This window comes from Phyllostomus hastatus, unplaced genomic scaffold (genome assembly GCF_019186645.2).
Source record: "Phyllostomus hastatus isolate PE091 unplaced genomic scaffold, TTU_PhHast_1.1 phas_scaffold_78, whole genome shotgun sequence".
Lineage (NCBI taxonomy): Eukaryota > Metazoa > Chordata > Mammalia > Chiroptera > Phyllostomidae > Phyllostomus > Phyllostomus hastatus.
The window spans coordinates 38,686,056-38,694,677 of NW_025334041.1; the positions used below are offsets into that span (position 1 = coordinate 38,686,056).

The following is an 8,622-nucleotide window of genomic DNA, read 5'->3' on the forward strand; positions in this document are numbered from 1 at the left end:
GTGGCTCAGTCATGGAGGAAAGCAGCAAGGTTGGAGGAGTTCCAGGTTGTCTTAATTGTTTTTCTCAGAAAAATCTGAGAGAAACACAGGCAATATAAGGTGTTATCTTGTTTTGGAGGGGGTTCGTTTTGTTTTTTATCCTCACTGGAGGACATGCTTATTGATTTTAGAAAGAGGGGAAGGGAGGGAGAGAGAAGGAGAGAAGCATCAGTTGGCTGCCTCTCACATGCACCCCCAGGACAAACCTGCAACCCAGACACTGGCCCTGACCAGTAATCCAGCCTGCGACCCTGCAGTTTACCGGATGATGCTCCAACCAAATGAGCCAAACCAGGCAGGGCAAGATATCATCTTGTTTAGTAAAACTCCATAGTCATCAAAATATCCATGTTTAATATGTGTAGCAATGTGGAAAAGGAGAGGTGAGCTACAATTATATCAATACCAGCAAGAAATCTAAATTGAACTAATTAACATTGTACGGTTTAGATGCATGCAGGAAATACCAAGTATTTTCTTAATTGTTGTCCACAGAGATGTGACACAACCCAAACACAGCACTACCCAGGGTGGTACTAAAAACACATATACCCAGGTGAAAATGAAACAGAGGTTAGGGACAGTCTGTCTTTTAACATCCTTTTCTTATAAAATAAGACATATGTCACAAAAAACACTAACCAGTAAATAAGTAAATGTGTATGTTAATGACATAATTATAAAGCAGATATCCTTGTACTTACCAACCAGATCAATAAATAAAGTTTTGCCAGCAAGTCTGCCCTTGTGGCCCAACACAGTTATAAGTACTTGCTTCCTCCTAAAGAAACCATTGGCCTGGTTTTTCCATTAGTCACTTCCCTGCCTTCTTTTATAGTTTTTTCACTCCATTGTGCCTCCCTAAACAGTACAGGTTGGTGTTGTCCATGCTGAAAATTTGATATGCCTCTTATTCTCTTTAAATCTTAGTTTCCCTGTCCATCTCTTTCGTAGCCTCGTCTAAGCGACATTAGAATTTCCCACAGACTAGGTTTCAGAGGTTGGAAACTCACTCAGTTCAAAATGCTGATGAGTGTTTTGTATATCCTCATAACCGGCAGCTGCATCTGAAGACTTGACTAGATTCAGATTCTACCTCTTTGACAAGGCCACAGGTGGTATTATTACATTTTCTCATCAGGAATGCTATGTTTAGTTGTTCCTCTTTCCATTACAGCAAATGTTGATGCTCGATGTGTAGATCAATTAAGAGGTAACAGAATGGTTCTATTGTAATCCTATTATTTCCTTGTAATTTATTAGCTGGAAAACCCTCTGTAGAATACATGAAACTTCCTTCATCTATTCTTTATTTAGAGTTCAGTTACGGAGAGGAGACAGCCTGCTAGGTTTTCTCTTTTATTTACCAGTTTTCAAGAACAAACTTTTTCTATTTTTCTACATATATAATCAGTTATTTTATATTATGATGATCATATTTGCTAGGTTACCGACTTCTATTATTATTATTATTATTACTATTATGTGTGTGTAGGAACTGAAAATTTGCAAACTATTTAAAACGTGGAATCACTGACTGTTCAGAAACTACACAGCTGGATCATGGGTCGTGGTGAACAGCAGAAAGGGATTAAGGATGAATCTGCACTGTCCTAGCTGCTCCCCATGCCACCTGCCTCCCAGGAAAGTCTGACATTGATTAGATATTGAGCCAGGCTAATGCTGGCCAGAGATCCAGTGATGGTAGCCTGCCTATCAGTAGATCCTTCCACAGGTTTGTAGTTTTGATCTGCACCCCAGACATCACATTGATTTTGGCACCTTGGCACCTGATTCTGTAGGCAATCAAACAATTTGGAATGATGAGTTTATGAGTAGTAGTCCGAGCAGGTGCATCCAAACCTGCACTGAATCCAGTGTTGCCATGCGTCATGGGAAAATGAGACTGTTGAATTGCCAACTGGTGCAGCTTGGTCAAATCTGGCTGTAGAATGGCGTACTGCCCTTGAGTGGCATAGGCCTCTAAAGGTGGTCCCTCCAGGTCAGGTTTCAGGCACATGGATGGGGTGGTGTGGGGAATACTCGCACTGTTGCTGCCTGTTCTATACCTGTCCTGACCACCTGCAAAGATGGGTGGAGAACTAGAAGGCTTGGGCCAGTACTGGATGGTGTCCTTCGAGGGGAACTCCAACATGACCACACAGATCTGTCTCACACACTCAATGATAGATTGCAAACACCAGCAATAGTGATGGCCTGCTCAGTTGAGTTGGGGAGCATATCCCCTGCCACCTGGACCTGAGTCCCTGTTCTCTTATATTTCCTTGATCTTGCAACCACCTTTCCCAATGAGAGAGCCACACTGACTAGCGGGGATCACCAGCCTCAGGGTGACTGGAGGTCTACTGGCAGCTGTGTTATTGGTCACAGAGCTGCTGGTGTCCTCTTCCAGTTTGTCGATGATCATAGAAAAGGCTTTAAAGACAGCAATTAGTGGGTCCAGCCAAAGTGATAATTCTCTCAGGACAATTCCCTTCTGAGATGTTGATACATGCACCACTCTCCTCACACATCTTCTTAACCAATTATCCTTTCTTTCCAATGATACTTCCAACTTCCTTGACATGCACAAGTAGCCAGATGGTGAGAGTGACCAGTGTCCATGTTGAGTCGTGTTCAAAGCTCAAGTTGCCCCAGCTTTGGCCAGTGAGGTTTCTTGAAACTGGGTCTTGAGTCTTTCTGACATCACCCTAGCAGTATGATGGCTTCCCTGCTATCTAGCATAACAAAATATTCCAAGCTTGTACTAGTTTTCTAATTGCTGAGTAATAAATTTCCACAAATTTCAAGTCTTAAAATATCATCCATGTTTATTCTCTCACAGTTTTGTAGTTCAAAAGCCCAGCACTACATGGCTGGGTTTTTTGCTTAGAGTTTTGCAAAACTGAAATCAAAATATCAAGTGAGCTGCATTATTATCTGGAGACTTAAGAAAGAATCTGCTTTCAAGCTTATTTAAGTTGTTAACAGATCCAGTTCCCTTCAAGCTGTAGGACTGAGGTCCCCAAGTTCTTGCTGGTGGTTACTCTCAGGCCCTGGAGCCCTCATTTTTTCCACATGATCAATTTTCCATATTCAAGTTAAGAATGACATCCCAAATCTCTCTTGTGCTTTGTGGGGTATTTTGTTTGTTTGCTTGCTTGCTTTCTTTTAGAGATTTATTGATGACAAATGATGATTTTAGGTATTTAAAGTGTACAATGAGATGATTTGATATATGTCTCCCTTGTGCTTTGAACCTTGATCTCCTTTACAATCTGCAGAAGAAACCTCTGTGCTTTTAAAGTACTCATGTGGCTAGGTCAGCTAATCAGGATACTCTCCATATCTTTGGGACTTTAATGATACCTGCAGATCCCTTCTTAGCAATATCTGGATTAATGTTTGGTTGAATAACCAATATAGGAATCTGGGGGTATTATACACACATATGTGTATAATATTACACATAACAAAACTCATGCATTTACACCAATACTTTAATTCAAATCCAGAACTCTTAAGATTTTTATATAACTTCAATATTTTGTATGTATCTCTGTAACCAAACCAAAGTTGAGGTTCAGCTGCCCACCCTCACCAGAGCCAAGTTCCCGAGGTAGAGTTTGAGTGAGAAAGGAAAGAGGTCTTTATTCAAACACTGCACAATCTAGGAGAATGGCAGACTCTTGTCTCAAAGCCCATCCTGTTCCATAAACCCAGAGGAAACCCCAGCTGCCCACAGCCGGACAGAAACCAAAGGCAGTATCCACAGAATTCCTTCTCCCATTTAAAATGCTATTCCTTGGGAACCACAGGCGGTCACTGAATGGTCATCCAGGCAGCCTCTGTCAGGCCTCAAGTTTCCTCCCTAGAGCCCACATGTAGGACCAGTGTGGCCAATGGCTGAGTGGCTTCCAGGACCAGAAGGTCCAGAAAATGTACCAGCCAGTAAGTTTGTAAAGTGAGCAAAAGTACATCCCTTCCTTCCTCTGGTTTTATACTAGTTTCCATGGTCCCCAGACCAAGTGCTTTCTCAGCCCAAACTTCCCCATGCTCTGGGAGGGTCAGTGCCTCCAACCAATCCCTTTTTTTCTGCAGGCTAGCCTGGCAGATTTCTCTGGTACAGTCTCTTCCCCTGCTGCCATCCTGACCTCTACGGCACGTGTGTCTGCCTTCTCTGGCCCCACAGTCAATCAAGTACTGGGAAAGGGTAGGAGGGGTTTCCACACCTCCAGTTTTCACTAGCCTTGCATGTGCTCAGTGCAATGCTTCCTCCTGTTGCCATCTTGCCTAGGGGCTGGAGATCTGCCGCCAAACTATCAGTATCATTTCCATTCATCAAACCAGGAATTATGGTTGTCAGAGAAACATATGATGAAAGGAATTAGAGTTTCCTATAATTACTCATTGCTTTGCAACATATTATACACACCACTATTTCAGAATGGCAGTTTTAATAATACTGCCACTAATAAACGTCTTGAAAACAGTTAAACATTTTAAATTAAATAAAATATCTTGCCTTTTCTTTAACCATTAAAAGTAGTTGTACTATGTCTATATTTTCAAATCATATAACCATTATATATTCCTTTTTAATGCTCGTTTTGTCTTTGTTCTATAATTAATGGTATGTTTGATACACATCACCAGTGTACATGACTCTCTAGTTGTTTTAACTGCTGAAGACTTTTCTCTAGTACATGCCTCATGAGGGTTCTTAAAACATATATCCCTTGCGTTCTTGTATGATAATAAGTTTATATGTGCACTTTATAATAAAAAATCAGTTTTGCTTGGTATAAAATCTCTTGTCCACATTTTCTTTCCCTTAGTATCTTAAACATATTATTCCAATTTCTTCTGTTGGAAAGTCTGACAGAAAGCTATTTTAGTTCCTTTGTGATTCATTTTCTGTGTTTGCAAGACCAAAGGGCTCCTTTGATGTCTAAAAGATTTTTTAATGTCACTAATTTTATACACCATCTTGTTGTTTTCACCGTAAATTAATGTTCTCAACTGTGCAGTGCACTCTTTCATTTACTTTCAAAGACTTTTAAAACACAGAAATGTTTTCATGAATTATAGTTTTTAATATTAATTTGGTTTTATTCCTTTTGTTTTTGTTTTCAGGTATTTCTATTTTTCCTAAACTGGATGTTCTTTGTTATGCCCACACACACACAACTGCACAAACACACACATGTTAATTTTCATTGCTTTTAATTTGTTCTTTATTCTTTTTTAATTTAAATTTTACCACCTTTACCTTTTGGGAAGGTAATATTTATTGTTTGGTCATTTTTATTTTTCATATTGTTTTAGTTTTAATATTTGAATTTTCTAAATGTCTGCCATTCCTGAGCTTTGTCAACTGATTTTTTTAGTTCCTTAAAAAATTTTATTAATGCATTTTTTGGTACTTTTAAAAAAGATTTTATTTATTTATTTTTAGAGAGGGAAGGGAGGGAGATAGAGACAGAGAAAGAGAGAGAGAGAGAGAGAGAGAGAGAGAGAAACATCAATGTGCGGCTGCTGGAGGACCTGGCCTGCAACCCAGGCATGTACCCTGACTGGGAATCGAACCTGCGACACTTTGGTTCGCAGCCCACGTTCAATCCACTGAGCTACGCCAGCCAGAGCTCTTGTACTTTTTTAAATCATTTTTTAAATATCTTTGATTTCATTTTGTTCGGTTTGTGGGTATGTCTTTTGATGTGTTTTCATTATTTATAGAAATGTTATTCTGTTTTTCACCCTTTATTTGTTATAACTATGATTTCTTATTCTCAGTTTTTCTAAAGTTTTAGAAGGGGGTTTGATTCTAACTTCATAGTATTCCCTCTCATGTGTTTAAACAGTATCAAAAATCTGACAGCCTGCTCTCTAGTCTTTAACGGTTCTGATCCCTTTTCCTAGTCTTACCTGGACTTTGTCAAACTCAGGTAAAGTGGATACACAATAGCAAAATGGCTCTTGCACTATTTCCACAATCAGGGGCCTATGTTTTTGTTCAATATCATATATCCTGCAGTTAGCACAGTGCCTGGCACAGAAAACTCAGCACTAAGTAGCGATGAAGATAAGAATAAATGAATAAGTAAAAGTATGCTAGTGCATAAGCATTCCACTCACATCAGCCTTAGTCTGGCATAACAGCTGAATGGAGTTGACAGATAACCAAACCAACCATTGTATTGATTAAAGTTTTAGTTTTTGGTCAGTGTTGCAGCAGTTTCAACCTATTTCCACTTTTGACATTTTCAAATGGGGACTTAGGTTAGGTAAGGTTGGCTATAGGTATTAAAGAGTAAAAGGGACAGAGCCCATGCCTCTTTAAGTGTAATGGGACACATGTGATACGTGTTTTGCTGTAGTGAATAGCAGTATTTATTGCACTTCACAGGGGTTGGGTTCTCTACAAATTGACCACAGGATACTTTGCCAGCAAAAAAAAATTACAGCTCACTTTCTTGCAGTGTCTGGGATTAAACTCACAATATCACCAAGGTATACCTGTAGGCTTTACTTAGCGTGTGCATAAAAGGGGTGCCAGAACCACTTTTTTCTTCTTTTAGTCTTCTGCTTCACCTTTTCCTCCTTCTGCTCCCCCTCCTCCACCTCTTTCCCTCCCTCCTCCTTCTTTTTCTTCTTCATGTTTTATTTGTTTGTTTGAGGTGGGTCAAGGATGTCATTTTGTCACAGAAACAACCACTTTGGGAACCAAGATACTGCCACCAAGCCCCCTGCCCCGGGGTCTTTTTTCAGTATGGTTCTTTGCATGCCACTGTTGCTAGGAACTGTGGCTCTAAATGCCAGAGTTTGGTAAAAAGGAAAGGAACACTTTATTCAAAAGTTATACAGGTTTACAGTAATGGCAAAATTCTACCATTAAACCCCACTCCCTTTAGAAAAAAAGATACACCCAAAACACAAAGAGAGTCCTGCCACCCCTTGCCACACTGGGCCAATCAAGGGTACCATAACTCAGGAAAAAAAATAGAAGCCCGTGGCTTAGCTAGATTCCTGGTTCCTCTCAGTAATCCGTGTTCAGCTAGCGGGCCTGCCACAATTCCCAGCACCATCAGCTGTGTCACTGCGGTCTCCAGTTCTTAACCCAAAACCAGTTCTTAACCTCCTCATGGCCCACCAGCGTGAGTCCTTTCATCCCTTTTCTTCCCACATGGACTCACATTGTCCCCTGTCCCTGTGGCAGCCTGCTTTTCAGTTTAAATCCCAGCCTGGAATATCTTCCATAACCCCATTTCTGACTCCTCCCACAATTGGCTACATGTACTAGCACTCCCACATTCTCTGCCTTCCTTGGCAGCCATTGTTAGTCTGGCCAGTCATGGCAGGCATGGCCCCAAGGTATGGAGCAAACCATAGCCTAGCTTTCGTACAGGCACTGTAACCCGGGTGAGCTGCCTGCCAGGTACATTGTGAGTTAAAGTCATGCATACCTTCCTGGCCCCACACAGGCTAGGAGACTAGTTTGCTGTTATTGATAGGCAAAATAACTCTCAATCCTTGTGCTGCTGCTTTTCCCAGCCCTCAAGCTAGGTTTGTGGGGGCTCTAGGGCCTCTTAGTCTACAGCCCATTACAATTTGGAGTGTTAATTGTGCTGATGTCTAAAATAATGTAGAACTAGATCACCTGAAGGAAATGAGGGGCTTTGGGAGCTGTTTCAGAGGAGAGATCTTGGAGAAAGCCTTGGAGGAAAGAGAAGGCATGCTAGATGTAGGGGAAACACTCAGTTTATCTTGGTTTCTAAGTCCCACAGCACTCTATTCTGAATTCATTTAGAGTGCTTACAACACTCCTTGCAATTAAAGATGAAATGTTGGCGGGGGGGGTGTTGTTGATTTTAGTAAAATCAGTTGGGTATTGTATCGGTCCTTTCAGACTGCTCTAACAAATTACCATAGACCAAGTGGCTTACACACAGCATAAATGTATTTCTTGCAGCACTGAAGGCTGAGTCTGAGATCAGGGTGCCAGCACCCTCGAGTTCTGGTGAGTGCTGTCTGCTCCTTGTGTCCTTATATGGTGAGAACAGAGAGGGGAAGCAAGCTCTCTCCTGACCTTGCTTTTAGGCAAAGGCTTTTTTGGGGGTCCATGTTTCTCTATTTAAAACTTACATCATGTAGAAGTAGTAACAAAAAAGAATTTTGGTTTCAAATTTCTGTAGATTTTCCCCATTGGTTTGATACTTCCATTCTTCTTTGAAGTAACTTGCCGCCATGACAGTAGCTTTCAGCAGCCTGGTTAAAATCATGGACGCTGCTTTGATCTTTCTCCTTCCCCAGGAACTAGCCAGTGCCTGCAGCAATCCTGGAAATTAAGCCTAGGTCTTATTCATGTATCTAAATGAGCTGATTCATTAAAACATTAAATTGTTTAAAGATGAAATTGAATAGCCATGCTTTACATTTTGAATTTTTATAGACAATCTGAATGCAAGTAGTTAAACTAAGTACAAAGTAAACACAGCTGTCCAGATGTCTGAATTATCAAAAGACTTCATAAGTAAGCAGTTCTTTAGAAAAAATGATCTCTTTTATTCAATTCCTATAGCA

The 8,622-nt window shown here is 40.6% G+C and overlaps 1 pseudogene; it reads right to left on the bottom strand.

Annotated features, from left to right (window-relative positions):
• Positions 1–1,652: 1,652 nt before the first annotated feature.
• On the bottom strand, positions 1,653–8,321 carry LOC123811215 (annotated as a pseudogene).
• Positions 8,322–8,622: the final 301 nt, after the last annotated feature.